We start from the raw sequence: 16,375 nt of genomic DNA on the forward strand, positions 1-16,375 counted from the left end.
CAAAGTTAACTGTCAGGCTATTTTAACTGATGTCAGCAGTTCTGTAACTCCTCTCACTCTGTTGACTAAGTGATTCTCATGTATCCTTATATGTAACTAGCTATTTGTGTGTACTCTGGTACTGTCTCTTTTTGAACCTCCATGCTTACTCTGCAAACTTTCACAGTATATAAGCACCATGGTTTCTGTACTCCATGTACTGCCTCATACATTGCCTGAGGGTTATGTAGAGATGTAGCTCCACTCATGAGTCCTAATAAACTATCTCTTTAATATTACAGCTTCCGTGCTGATTTCTTTTGTGTCAGTCTAAAGGACCAGTGCTAAAAGAATGGAAAACCCCTGCACTGGTGAACCCCTGAAAGTCTCACTCCACACAGCCAATTTGTTTGTTCCTCACACAAGCAATATTTATGATACTTCACATGCTCATGACTTTTGCAACAATCTACCAAACTAGTTTATGATGAAAATTTACACATGCGGGTCTCATCACAAAGGTAGCTTAAAATTATTATAATTAGTAGTTAGAGGTTGGGATCTATTACTAGTAATACTGTGAAAATAAAAAATTCCATTGCTCAACAATTGGTAGCTGCCTGCTAAAAGGCAGCTTAACTTATGAGAATTATGTAAAGCATTTGAAAATATCAATGCATTAAATAAGTAATACACAATCGATATAAATAAAAATGTAACTGTTCGTTTGTTCAAAATCTCAAATCTCCAAAAGTTCTTGACCGATTGCTTTGAAATTTTGACACAACTTTGCATTCGAATACGTAAGTGTTTTATATACACAACGTTGGATTTGAATACACACGTGTTGAATACACGCGTGTTTTTAATCGAAAAGCACAAACAGACACATACAAATGTCAATGTGCGTTTAATAAAAATCTTAAATCTACGAAAGTTCTTCCCCGATTCCTTAGAAATTTCGACACAACGTTGCATTAGAATATGCGCTTGTTTTTATATACACAACTTTGGATTTGAATACGCGCATGGCAAATATGCGCGTGTTTTTAATCGAAAGCACAAAGAGACACATAAAAATGTCAATGTGTATTTGATAAAAATCCTAAATCTACGAAAGTTCTTTACCGATTGATTTGAAATTTTGACATAACATTGTACTCGAATAAGCGCATGTTTATATATACACAACGTGGGATTCAAGTACGCACTTGTCAAATACGCATGTGTTTTTAATCTAATGGACGAACAGACCTTAACGATTGGGTTGCTGCGCAACAACTACAATTGACGCATAGAGACAAAAAGCCTACATATATTAGGATGGACAGTTGGTGTCAGGATGGCAGACCGGGAAGTGGGTGGAGGGAGGGGGGAGGAGTTGGTTCACTTTGCAACATGAACAGACCCTATCGATTTGGTTGCTGCGCAACAAATATAAGGGACGCATGTAGACAATAGTCTACGTACATTAGGATGGACAGTTGGTGTCAGGATGGCAGACCGGGAAGTAGGTGGAGGGTGGGGGGAGGAATTTGTTCACTTTGCAACATTAAGAAAGGACGCATAGAGACAATAGTCTAAATAGATTAGGATGGACAGTTGGTGTCAGGATGGCAGACCGGGAAGTGGGTGGAGCGAGGGGGGAGGGGTTGGTTCACTTTGCAACATTAGCGCATGTTTATATATACACACAACGTTGGATTCGAATACGCGTGTGTCCAATACGCGTGTGTTTTTAATCGAAAGGCCGAACAGACCCTATCGATTTGGTAGCTGCGCAACAAATACAAGGGACGCATATAGACAATAGTCTACATATATTAGGATGGACAAAAACATATTGTATACCCACAAGCACTGTTAAATTAAACATATTAGAAACGTGAGTTTACTCTTTTCTTTCTCTTCCATTTAACCAGACTGAGACACAGCAACGCGTGGCCGGGTACAACTAGTACACAATAAAATCCACCACCAATTTATACATATAGGGTAAACATGCATGACCAAATTGACACCAAAACATCAAAAATCCAATGTAAGGAACTAGTGATATGAGTTTTTAAAGAATAAACACTAGATAGTGCTTAAAAACCTATAGTGCCAAAGTGGGACATCTGGTCGCACGTGACAAGGACAAAGTCAAACTTTAAGGCTGACTGTGATGGAGCCCTAGTTGGATACATTAAGTGGGAGGCCTCAGTCAAAACTTTACCCTCAAACTTTTTCAGAGCTTTTTCTCTCATCGCTGAGCAAGCCACTCTTTCAGGCCCGATTTGCATTGTTCACTTGCTCCAGCGGAAGCCCCTGGTCAGCTCCTCGAAGTCTCATTGAAGAAGATGTGCTTGAGTGCTTGAGCGCAACAAACATGGATGTCAGGCCAGGTTGCAGTTTGATGTTGACAGCTTGGCTCTCATCAGCAGAACGCTCACCTTATGGAGCTTTTTATCAAAAATTTCCCAAACTTCAACGAACACCTGGAACTTCCTCCTAAAGTTCCCTTTGTGGGTTCAAAGTGTCCAGAACACCAATCTAAGGATCTGGAAACTCTGAGATGGTCCTTGGGATGTTGGGACTATGTTTCTGACAATGCAAAAGGCCATATTTTTAAACATCCATTGGACGCACTCCAGGATGAGGATTTCTTGTTGGCGATGATGCAGGTGAGCTTGGTTAGCCTGGTACTCTCAGGTAGTCCGCTCCTTAATCCTTGTGAAGTACCTTCAATTCCGAAGTCAAATTTGTATATCTAAGGCAGGGCTGACTTTTAAAATGACAGCAGATATCACAAGAGTGCACACTTGCCGCTAAACCTACATGCCCAATATATACTAGGGAAGTATAGCTAGGCTGTCAGTACCAATTGTAATGAACCTAATCACCATGTACTTTCAATCAGAGCACAGGCCCTGGGTCTTGTTGTCAGAGCCCAGCGCACCAGCAGAGTAAAGAAACCAGCATTTGGTAGTTAAAATGAGGGCAACAAGTGGGGAGACACTACAAACATTTCCTGATTTCTCACACATGACTTTACTTATATTGGCTATTCACAAAATCTGACTGTAAAGTTCCTCAAAAGTATAGGCTTAGATTTATCAACCCACCTAAAAAGGGGTTGGAGCCAAATGTATGAGTGTAAGCTACTACTTCCCCCCAAACAAAACACTACACCTGGGATAGGGAGTTGGTGAGACTTAATAGGTACACATATAAAGCAGCCATACTGAGAGGAAAAAAAACTTTGAAAAAACTGCATGTAGCAACACAAAAGGCCATCAAGGATCCCTAAATGTCTTGGAAGACTGTAAATGACCACTATTTCAAAGATTACCATAATAAACACATTGATGTCACCATTCCACCACAACACTGAGTTGAGCACTTCTCTAGGGTATTCAGTTGCTGAGATGGAACTGATAGACACCAGAAACTAGGTATCCCCACAAAGACAGAATTCAGTATGAAGATAGACTTGACCCCTTATAAGGAAGCTGGCTGGGCACTAAAAAGTACCCACAGAAATTAGAAAGAAATATTGCCCAAGGCCCTAACAGGGTACCAGCTGATCTCTTTTTAGACAACCCCGACCTAGGGGCACCTTTGTTGACAAATATTCCCAGAAGTGTGGCATTAGAGGGCCACTTTATGTTCAAACATAATACTTATTTTTTTTAAATGGTAATATATCAAACTCGAACATTTGGAAACGTTGGTGACGGATAAGGGGTGCTTCTTGGAAGTGCAGTATATGTTTAGACAAAGCCTCTGCACTGTGGAACAGTCTCTTAATCTCCATCTGGTCATATCTAAATACACAGCGGCAAGAGTGGCACTATCCACCTAGGTTTCATGGACCTAACATCAGGTTTTGACTGGGTAGATAGTGGGAGGTTGTGATCAAGCATGCTCAATGTGGGTATTGACTCTGCACTGGCCCGGATGCACAAGGGAGTGACAAGGCGGTTAAGGTACAGGAAAAATTGAGAGCTTACTGACCCAATTGAAATTAAATGTGGCGTGAGGCAGGGCTGCATTTTGGCCCTATACCTATTTTGCCTATTTATTACCAACCTAGAGAACCATCTTAATGTATATGGGGTTGATGGACTGAATGTTGAGTTGGGTCTAGGACACTACCTGCCTTCATGTACGTGGACGAATGTGTCCTAATCTCATAAATAGGGGTAGACTTGAAAAAATTATTGAGTAGATTTGACCTTTTCATAAATGGTTTCAGTTTAAAAATGAATATTACCAAATCTTATGTTCTGGATATAGGGAAGCCCTGAACAATTGTATCACACTATATTAAAAGTGGCCATGATCTTCACCTGCAGCAGTATGTTGATGGCCCTGGGACTTAGTGCCTGGAGCCTGGAGCCTTGGTGCTATCTGGTGTAGCATTTGGACAATGAGCCCCCACTCATGAGCCATTAGTAGGTAATTGTTTCATCCACCTTGAGGTCAATTAGGGTGGTCTGCTACTGATATACGTGCTCCTTCCTCTGTGCTGCCTTCGTGGTAGTGAGGGAGAGAGGTGGTGGTGGATTCCTAGCGACTCCCAGCTGCAAAATGAGGAGCCCCACGGCTTAGTTAAGCTTGCCAACCTGTTCCCTCTGGCTTTTCTTTGTGTACCGTCTTTGTGGTTACCTATGCGCAGAAATTCTGGTGAATTTCTGTGTCAGAGTACCGCTTGCCAATAATGCATCATTTTCCGACATTCTCTTACATGACGCAGCGCCAGTTTTGTGGTAGAAAATAGAAGGGTACTCCTACCTTGCATCTCACTGACAAAGCTGGTTCAGGCACAGGGGGAAACCAACGCAGCGGGGTGAAAAGTGACAAATCAGCCTTGATGCATCTCTTTGTAAATATGGAGCACTGACTCCCAAATTTTGGAGCATCAGCTCCATTTTTTTTGTAAATGAAATGAAAAATCCTTCCTCTTCGGGGGCCTCATGTATGAGGCAGTGCGTCACTTTTAGGCCACTGATGCGTCCTTTTTTGTGACGCATCGGTGGCGTAAAACATGCCTCCTGTTGCGCTCTATTTACAAAGTGATGCATCTAAGCAGATGCGTCACTTTGTAAACCCCTGCGCTACATTATACCTGCATCAGGTATAATGTATGCAGGGGGGGCGTTTCCCCACAAAAAGCTTCGTAGAAGTGACGCAGTGAAATCTATGAGATTTCACTGCGTCACTTCTAGGACACCGTTGCGTCAAAATCTTGCGCCTGCACCACAGCAGACATAAGACTGACGCAAGCCCTTTCACATGGGGCTTGCCCCATTTGAATGGAAGCATTGCTAGAGTTGCGTCACTTTTGACCTTACAGATACGTCAGAAATACTGACGTATCTGTAACTCCTTGCGACATGATGCGTCATACATTAAATATGACGTATCGGGTATGTCGCAAGGAGTGCGCACTGAGAAGTGACGCATCGCTGCTTTCACGCAGCGATGCGTCATTTCTCATGAATGAGGCCCCAGGTGTCTGGTATCTGATTTAGTAATAAACACGTATGTACTGAGGGAGCACAGCTTTTGCACAGCATATGGGATCACATTTAAACGGTCTGTTTAGCATGCCGTTCAGGACTGGACTGGTATCAGATTTTGTATGATTTGTTGTATTGTTAATTTTCCTATTATCAATGGTAAGTTGTTCTGCTTCATCCTCCTGTCTTGATTATATTGCTATTTCAGATCATATAATTTGAAATTAATAACTTATTTTTTCATAATTTTGAATGCATCTTAGAGTCAAACATTCCAAAGAAAGTAAAAATAATGTTTCTGAAGTTTAGATTAAAAAATAAATTCCAACTAAAAGAAAATAAAGCAGATTTAAATTATGCATGAGTAACAAAAATTATAATTACATAGAATGTTAAAGGTTGTGATCAGTTGCCTCTTGAGTCGTACAAGTCCCCTATGTTTAAATGGTAAGCATTAACTCCCGACAGAGCTCACCGCATCAGACAGGTCTTCGCGGCATGTTTTCCCACACCGGTAGCTTTGTTTCATCTCATGCAGATTGGTCTTTTTACCATACAAATTCCACTGCATCAGTTTGTTCTTCACTCAAGAGCTACCAGTACCGGTTGCCCCTGGTCGGTTCACTTCATTTTTCGGTATCACACCAAGTCATTATTCTACACCACTTCCCTTACTCTAATCACTTTCACTTGAGATATGCTAGACTGTCCTGCTACATGATTCTTTTACAGTAATCTGCTTACTAGAAGTCGTCACCAGCCACTCGACATCTGCTTGATTCTCATCTCTCTGCATCTTTTAATTTTAAACATCCTGATTATACCCCCTGTTTCCTATTTTTCCTCTCCCCTCTCCTTCTTTCCTCGTATCTACAGGTATCTGCTCGCAGGCATGTTGCTCCTCACACTGCTGCACGGCTCTGCCAGTCTGTGCCTGACTCGCAGCCAATACCCGCATAGTTGTGCTCTTAAACTGTTTCTCACTGCCTAACTTGTTTTTTCCTTTTGCCTAACTTGTTTTCCCTTTTTTGCCTAACTTGTTTTCTTTTGTTCCAAATTATCCTCACCTGTTTCCCGCCACTGCGTCCCTGTGCCCCCGCCCTCCTGCAATCCCATTTGCCACCCCGCTCTTTCCTCCCAGCGGCTCCTCCCTCCCACATCCCCTCAAATGGAGGGTACGCCGAACTCCAGCACCCTCCACACACTCTACACCGGACGATCACACACCTGCTGCCTAGCCGCCCCGAAACGCACCCATGGACCCTTCTCCTGCCGGAACTGCAGCTTCACCAGCATCCGGCCCGCCAAACCACCTACCAAAGTACCCAACTACCTCAGATGCATCATCCTCAACACCCACTCCATACGCAAACACGCCATGGAACTCTGGGACCTACTGGACTCCAAAACCCCAGAAGTCGCCTGCCTGACAGAGACTTGGCTGAACCCCTCCACGGCACCCGACATCACCATAGCCATCCCGGAAGGCTACGAGATCACCCGCAAGAACCGCACCAATAGAGTAGGAGGAGGAATCGCCATCGTCCACAGGAACACTCTCAAAGTGTCAACTAAACACCGACAACATCCTCAGCACGGCCGAACACCTGCACTTTCCCAAGCACAGTTCAAAAACTCCATCACAGACCTCGTCAGCACACACGCCCTCGCCTCCACGGACTACATCATCCTCGGGGACCTGAACTTCCACCTCAAGAACAACAATGACACCAACTCCACCACCCTGATTGACAACCTCGCCAACCTCAGACTCAGACAACTCGTCACTACACCCACTCTGCCGGCCACACGCTTGACCCCATCTTCTCTGCAGGCTCCCATGTCTCCTTTAACCACATCACTGAGCTCCACTGGACCGATCACCACTGCAACCACTTCCGGAAACCCACCATGCACCACGGCACCCAACAGATGCCGTGCCTCTGCTAGAGCAAAGTCACGAAAGACCAGCTTTCCACCACCTTCGCCCGGAGCCCACCCGCTGACCCGACTGACCCCACTGACCCCGCCGCTCACAACCTCAGACAGTGGATCAGCAACTGCACCAACACCCTCGCCCCGCTCAAGAAGCCCTCCAACACCCACGCCAGCAAGAAAGCCACCGGGTTCACCAAAGACCACCAGGCCTCAAAGCGAACCTGTCAAAAACTCGAAGAAAACTGGATCCATGAACGAACACCAGAAAGCAACTAAGCCCACAAGAACGCTACCCGCAGACACCACCACCTCATCAGATCCACCAAAAGGACCTCCTTCAAAGACCGCCTAGACAACAACACACACAACAGGAAAGAGCTCTTCAAAATCGTGAATGAACTCTCCCACCCAGCCCCAACACCAATGACATCCCACCTTCACAAGACCTGTGCGACTCGCTGGCCACCTTCTTCCATCGCAAGATCGCAGACATCCAGGACAGCTTCAAAGTCGTGACCACCCCGGCAACCACTGAGACCCCCACGACCACCTCCCGCTCCTATCACCTGCTCTCCTGGACCAACATCAACGACGACGACATGATCAAGATCATGAACACTGTCCACTCCGGATACCCGGCAGACCCTTGCCTACACCATATCTTCAACAAAGCCAGCAGCACCATCGCACCCCATCTCCAGAAAACCATCAACATCTCCTTTTGGACAGCGACCTTCCCAGGGAGCTGGAAGCATGCCGAGATCAACGCCTTAATCAAGAAACCCAAGGCAGACCCCAAGGACCTCAAGATCTTCTGACCCATCTCCCTGCGCCCGTTCCTGGCGAAGGTCATCGAAAAGGCTGTGAACAAACAACTGACCAGCTTCCTCAAGGAGAACAGCATCCTGGACCCGTCCCAGTCCGGGTTTCCTCAGCAACCACAGCACCGAAACTGCCCTCATGGCTGCCACCGATGACATCAGGACCCTGCTAGACAATGGGGAAACCGCAGCCCTCATCCTCATGGACCTGTCAGCTGCCTTTGACAAGATCTGCCACTGCACACTATGAACACACCTCTACAACGCCGGAATCCAAGGGAAGGCCCTGGACTGGACCTGGTCCTTCCTCTCCGGCAGAACACAGAGCTTCCGCCTCCCACCCTTCTGCTCCAAAGCCACCAGGATAATCTGCGGCGTACCCCAAGGCTCATCCCTCAGTTCAAGTTGTTCAATGTCTACATGGCACCGCTCGCCCACATCGCACGACAGTACGACCTCAAATTCAACTCCTATGCCGACAACACCCAGTTGATCCACTCCCTCACCAAGGTCCTCCACACCACCAAAACTAACCACCACGAAGGAATGAAGGCAGGCTCTGACTGGATGAAGAACAGCTGACTGAAGGTGAACTCGGACAAGATGAAGGTCTTCATCCACAGATCCACCCCGTTGGCCTGGGACGACTCCTGGTGGCTAACTGCACGAGGAACACCCCCAACACCCACCGACCACACATGCATCCTAGGGGTCATGCTCAACTCTACCCTCTCCATGACGAAGCAGGCCAACACCATCTCCTCCTCCTGCTTCAACACCCTCTGCTTCTTTCGCAGGATCTTCAAGTTGATCCCAACCAAAATGAGAAGAACAGTCACCCAGGCCCTCGTCAGCAGTAGACTGGACTACGAAAACGCCCTCTACACAGGAGCCTCGGCCAAACTCCTGAAACGGCTCCAACGCATCCAGAACGCCTCCGCATGCCTGATCCTCAACATCCCTTGCCGCAGCCACATCACACCCCACCTGAGAGAGCTGCAATGGCTCCCTGTCAACAAGAGGATAACTTTCAAACTCCTCACCCATGCACCCAAGGCCCTCCACAACACCGGACCAGCGTACCTCAACAGCAGACTCAGCCTCTACACCCGCACCCAACAGCTCCACTCCGCAGACAGCGCCCTCACCACCTTTCCCCGCATCCGAAGAGTGACTGCCGGCGGCAGATCATTCTCCCACCTTGCCGCCAAGACATGGAGCACCCTCCCCATCTGCCTACGGCAGACCAAAGATCTCCTGACCTTCAAAACACTTCTCAATACCTGGCTCTTCGAACAGTAGCAGTTTCTCCCCCCAGCGCCTTGAGACCCTCATGGGTATGTAGCGCGCTTTACAAATGCTATGATTGGTTGATTGATATTAGTCTCAGGCATACATGCCTGTGTCCCTATGATGATCCCGGTCCCTTGTGTATGGGATCGAAACGTTGTTGACTTGTTCTCACCTTGACACTGTCATATGAATTATTTGATTTATTTTGCTATGGTGTTTGTTTCTACATTTGCTTACTTCAAGCACTCAGAAGTGCCTGAGCCTTGTTTCTTTTTTAATTGAGTCAACAACAGGGAGGGACGTGAGGGGACAATATTTAAAGGGGTCCAGTGTGCATGTCCCACAAGCTGAGCAACAATAGATTGCACACGGTTCCCCTGAGGATGGGTGATGGCGTAGTGCGGTGAGCTGTCTTCCTCTCTACCTCATGTATAAGATGTTAACGTGCCTACATTCAGCAGGGAAGGGTATCCCTTGTCGGAACTAGGGATGCCTCACACAACAGACTGGTTTTACGGCTGTTGTCATGTCACTAGTTAGTCGTATCGTAACATCATCGGCTCCCTGCTCCAGCGTCAAGCCGGCGCTGCAATGCCTGACGGGTAGCACTGGGTGCTACACTCTTGTGGAGTTCTGTTGTTCCTGTGCCGATAGGTGTAAGGGTGTGAGGGCCCTAGTAGGTGAAGTAGTGAGCGTGAGTGAGGTGAATTAAAACAGGTTGGTATGATCTACGGCTGTGGTTTATTCATGTAGTACACCACCTGAAGTAAAAACGTGTGAGGGGCAGTGGGACTGCAGTAGCTACGAGGAGTCAGTCCCGTTCAACCCTCAACTGTGAAGCGGTCAACATGTTTCATGCCTTTATTGGCAATTCTTCAGGACCAAACAGAAGGTGCTCATAAACTTAGTGATTTAACTTGGAGCCCCGCATAAGGCTGAGGCATCAGTAGTATACAACCTGTTGGGTTGTTGAATCCAGCCGGAGAGGGGTTCCTGCGTCAACGGGATACCCTGTAGGAAGAGAAGTAAACTTCAGCTCGTGGATCAAGCCCCCCAGTAGAAATATCAGGGGGGTGTATATTACTTCCCTACCGTGAAGCAATGCATGATGGGGTGCGGAAGACAGGGTCAGGACACTACGCATCGGGGGGATAGTGAGTCTCACTTAACAACGTTGCTGGGTAAAGGTTTCCAGCAAACATAAAGTGTATCCACAAGCCAGGTAGGTGTTAAAAGGTATAGGGGTACACATGACGTTAAAACATTAATAAAGAATACAAAATACAAAGTACAAAATACAAAAGTGACAGGATATCACGCCAGCCGGCGTGCCCCTGCACGTTGAGATGGCAGTGCCTCAGGGTACATTAGAACAAGACTATTAGAATCAACGGAAAGTCGAGGGACTTACCCTCAATGGTGGTCGTAAAGGCCCCAAGGCTGCTCCCGTGGGGTCGTGTGTGACTTCTTTCACTAAAAACTCATCCTACATCAAGAGCACAGTGAATGCACACTGGGATTTTGAACTCTGTGGCCCTAGACATTCCACGGCCTCGGTTCGCCTTCAAGAGAACCAGCAGCCTGAAGGACCAGCTTGTCCACACCCGACCAAAGAACACCGTTACCCGTCCGCAGAACACCCTGTGGGACCTGCCCCCTGTGGTGGGACATCACCGATGTGGCAACTGTGTGGTGTGCCCGCAAACAACCAAAACGACAGCTGTCAAACTAACTGATACCTTCACATGGTGTTTGAATCGACACACCAATTGCAATAGCAGCAACTGCATCTATCTACTCACCTGTCCTTGCGGACTCAAATACGTTGGGATGACGACCCGCCCTGTGAAAACACGTATCATGGAACACAACAGCAACGTACGCTGCAGAAAGACACAAACGCGTTTATATGCTCACTGTCAAGAGAAGGGGCATGCAGCTGAGGATATTCAATGGGTTGTGCTAGAATGGCATCCCTCATTAAAGCTACAGGCCCTCTTTAGATTGGAGCAAAGATGGGTACACCGTCTCCGTCTAGACATTGAGGGTCTGAATGATTCTGTCCCGTGGAACACACTGTCCAGATAGACGCCCTGTCCACTGATCTGCTCATATACCTGAATGTTATCACTATTCCCTGACTCTGGTACTGACGCTTTTCAGAGTCATATTGCACACTGCATTCACTACTCGCTTGTATCTACTATTCGTGATCCTTCTTATAGGTCCTCACTGCCAGTGGGAACCACCCACACTTCATTCAACCAGAGTCCCATCACCTGGCTGACCCAGGGTGTGCTTCCATACTCAACCGGTCCCCTCCCTAATGCTGGCCCATTGAGACCCGTTACAGACGTATACCTTGGCCGCAGGAGCAGAACCAAGCAGCTTACAGCAGTCATTCGACTAGCTCTGGTCCTACATCTCTCCTTGTCTCTGCCCCAACCCCTGCAGGACCATTGCCTGTATTCATCCTCTGACCAACAGTCTCAAAACTACACAGGGCGTCATCACAAGCCATTTGGCTCCCCGTTGTATATCATACCACCTACCGAATAGTGCCCATTATTACTGTCCGAAGGGTTTTGCTCTGAGCCACTACATATTTCCACTTTCTTTTTTGCACCCCGGCTGCTCTAACTCCTGAGAACTCTACAGTGTACCCTGTATTTGATACACCGAGCCAGGAGTGATCCCTTTCTGTGCTAATGAATAGATGGTTGCAGTATCAGCTACCCCCTTCCCGTTCCCTCTACCCCTCTCCATCATGGCGGCGGGCATCGACATTCTGACGCTCTGACGTCACACCGGTGCGCCGCGCAGCCGCTTCCCTGACACGCCTCCGGCTTCCACCCTATCCCTTATCTATGCGCCCTACCCGTCTACATCCACGGCTGCTTCTGGCGACTCCTCGCGCCTGGACGTGGGACTAGGTATTGAGTTCACCAGCCCGCTTTGCATAGGTAAGGTTCTCGGACCGGGATTTTCCGGTGAGGCGACTCCTTGGACCGCCAGGAGCCCGGTCACGCTGGTAGGGTCCTTGGTGCTGTTCCTTCCTCAAACACCCCTTAGGGACCTCAGGCGCCGGCCCCCTCCGAGGCCGTCGGTAGTGGTGGGGCACCGGGCGGCGTCGTAACGGGCATGCCGACCGCCGGACTGGGGGTTGACTCGAGCCTCCGCAAAGCGTTCCTTGATACCCCCTACCACGCTTGTCAGTGAGTGGCAGCCAGCCTACCGGTCAGCGGCCAATGCCAGTAGAAGAGCCAAGCCGGCCCCGCCCTGGTGCTCCCCCGGACCGCGACCGTCCTGGGTGGTGTGACTGTCCTGAGCACGCCGGGAATGTTTTTGTGGGGGACCACCACGGACTGGTACCTTGACCGATCCCTCCCATTTGCTGTCCCCAGTGTTGGGACACTCTCATTTCCTGATGGCATCTGCTCACATTAATCAATTACCATCTGCTTAAAACCCTTTAGATTACTGCCCCAACTGCACAGACCCCACGGGAGCAGCCTTGGGGCCTTTACGACCACCATTGAGGGTAAGTCCCTCGACTTTCCGTTGATTCTAATAGTCTTGTTCTAATGTACCCTGAGGCACTGCCATCTCAACGTGCAGGGGCACGCCGGCTGGCGTGATATCCTGTCACTTTTGTATTTTGTACTTTGTATTTTGTATTCTTTATTAATGTTTTAACGTCATGTGTACCCCTATACCTTTTAACACCTACCTGGCTTGTGGATACACTTTATGTTTGCTGGAAACCTTTACCCAGCAACGTTGTTAAGTGAGACTCACTATCCCCCCGATGCGTAGTGTCCTGACCCTGTCTTCCGCACCCCATCATGCATTGCTTCACGGTAGGGAAGTAATATACACCCCCCTGATATTTCTACTGGGGGGCTTGATCCACGAGCTGAAGTTTACTTCTCTTCCTACAGGGTATCCCGTTGACGCAGGAACCCCTCTCCGGCTGGATTCAACAACCCAACAGGTTGTATACTACTGATGCCTCAGCCTTATGCGGGGCTCCAAGTTAAATCACTAAGTTTATGAGCACCTTCTGTTTGGTCCTGAAGAATTGCCAATAAAGGCATGAAACATGTTGACCGCTTCACAGTTGAGGGTTGAACGGGACTGACTCCTCGTAGCTACTGCAGTCCCACTGCCCCTCACACGTTTTTACTTCAAGTGGTGTACTACATGAATAAACCACAGCCGTAGATCATACCAACCTGTTTTAATTCACCTCACTCACGCTCACTACTTCACCTACTAGGGCCCTCACACCCTTACACCTATCGGCACAGGAACAAAAGAACTCCACAAGAGTGTAGCACCCAGTGCTACCCGTCAGGCATTGCAGCGCCGGCTTGACGCTGGAGCAGGGAGCCGATGATGTTACGATACGACTAACTGGTGACATGACAACAGCCGTAAAACCAGTCTGTTGTGTGAGGCATCCCTAGTTCCGACAAGGCATACCCTTCCCTGCTGAATGTAGGCACGTTAACATCTTATACATGAGGTAGAGAGGAAGACAGCTCACCGCACTACGCCATCACCCATCCTCAGGGGAACCGTGTGCAATCTATTGTTGCTCCTCTTTTTTAATTGAGACAGAGTATGTGTTTCCACTTTATTGTTCTTGTTATTATGAATAAAATTTAAATATTTGTCCAGAGGGACAACATAATATAGATCTCATTGCACTTCCATAATTATTCTTCTTCCTAATCCTTCCTGTGAGGGACCACTTTTGAATTAAAAATAGAGGTTTAAATGATAGCAGGAAAATATCTAAGGTAGTGACATTCCTTAAGAGACACAATATCTACTTTTGCATTCTTGCAGGAGACCCAACTAGCCCCTAGGAATGCTGTCTTAGTGCAGCCGAGAATGCAGGGTATTTGCTATGCAGCCAGCTTCACCTCTCATGCTCGGAGAGTTCTTATATAGGCGGCTCATGGCTCTGGGATTAGACTACAAAAGGTGTGTGTGGCTTCAGATGATAGTTATGTGGTAGCCCATTGCTATAGAGAGGATTTAGCTGTTATTACTTGTTGGGGTGTAGGGACCTATCATGATGATCCACAGTTGTAATGCTCACTTAGTGCCCTTTTCCACCTGGGGAGTGACTTGCATCAAATTGGCGACTTTAATTGTGCTTTGAATCTGGAAAGTGTTCACTTGAGATGATCCATTCACTGCCCTTCCTCCATGGCACAGGCTCTCTTGACATTACAAATAGGGAATGTCTTTTATATATTTGGGAGCATTGTCATTGACCAATACTGGTTTCACATACTATTCCTCAATTCATGATATTCATACAAGTACAGAATGTTGGTTGGTATCACAAGGTTTAGCTCCTAGGATTTACAGGTATGATGTACTCCCACGTAACCTGCTCAGATCATTCATCAGTGATAATGGAAAGAGTACTTTAGACAAGATGGCACACTTCATTCACTTGGCACATCTCTCCTACTCATTAGTGGACTCAGTCTTTAAGGCTGAGATAGCCCAAACTTTACAGGGATATTTTCATAACAATGTTGGTATAATCAGTAAGTTCTCAAAAGTATGGGAGGCGCTCAATGTTTATGTTGGAGGCATTCAGATATCCAAACATGCTAGCGTCCGTAGATAACTTAGGGCCATATGTACAAACACTTTTTCCCATTGACACAGACTGGGTAAAACCCTTTGATACATCTGGCCCTTAGAGTTCCTTTATTCAGCCTGGAAAGGGAAATTGGTGACTTAGAGAGGAAACATTTGCTTACAGTGATCTCAGCACATCTAGCCACTAAGGAAGCAGGTCTCTGGTATCTTGATGTCCCTCAGAATGGTGCTTGCTTCTGGTGCTTTGGGAGTCCAGTCTAGACTTGTTTTCTTGTAGTTTGCCATTGGGGTGGAGTACTAGGTTGCAACCCCTGATTGATCTAGCCCACCATGAAGAAGGGGAGGATGGTCAGCCTCTATCGGCCCAGGTTCCACCCCTACTAGACACAAAAAATCTAAGGATAGGGTTAGGCAATGTTGAGACGGGGCAGGATGTGATTCAATTGGTTACTATGCTATGGGCAGAAGAGGGCTCCCTGAGAGGCAAGATAGAGGCGCTTACCGAAATGGTGAAACTATTATCCATGGTTCCAACCGGGAGAGGGAGGGACGAGGCATCAGAAAGCAGTCACCAAGGGTGTTTTCAAGGTACAACTGCAAGACTTGTGCTTCCGCTAACATGCATCATCAACCCAGCGACGCAGAATAAATAGATGTAACAAGATTGACTATGCTGTACTCTGTCATCCCTCCTGATGTTTGTTGGTTCTGTAGAAGAAGTCTCCACCAGTCCAAAGGCCAGTTGGATGTGACCTGCATGACTGGGCTCAATACTGCTTTCATTTACACCAGCCAGCTCTGCCGGTTGTGGGGACTACAAGTCCCAGTGTGCCCTGCTCCCAGGAAGGAGGAGCCTGACACTGCTGCTGCGCTAAAAAGCACCAAAAATCACAGCAGGGCACGGGACGCTCCACTTTCACTTCCACCAGCCAGCTCTGCCAGTTGTTGGGACTACAAGTCCCATTGTGCCTTACTCCCAGGAGGGAGGAGCCTGACACTGCCGCCGCGCTAAAAAGCGCTGACAATCACAGTGGCGCGGGATGCCCCACTTTCACTTCCACCAGCCAGCTCTGCCAGTTGTGGGGACTACAAGTTCCAGTGTGCCCTGCTCCCAGGAGGGGGGAGCTTGACACTGCTGCTGCTCTGAAAAGCGCCGAAAATAACCTCTCCATGGGACGCGCCACTTTCATTTCCACCAGCCAGTTGTGG

This window comes from Lissotriton helveticus, chromosome 6, assembly GCF_964261635.1.
Source record: "Lissotriton helveticus chromosome 6, aLisHel1.1, whole genome shotgun sequence".
NCBI lineage: Eukaryota > Metazoa > Chordata > Amphibia > Caudata > Salamandridae > Lissotriton > Lissotriton helveticus.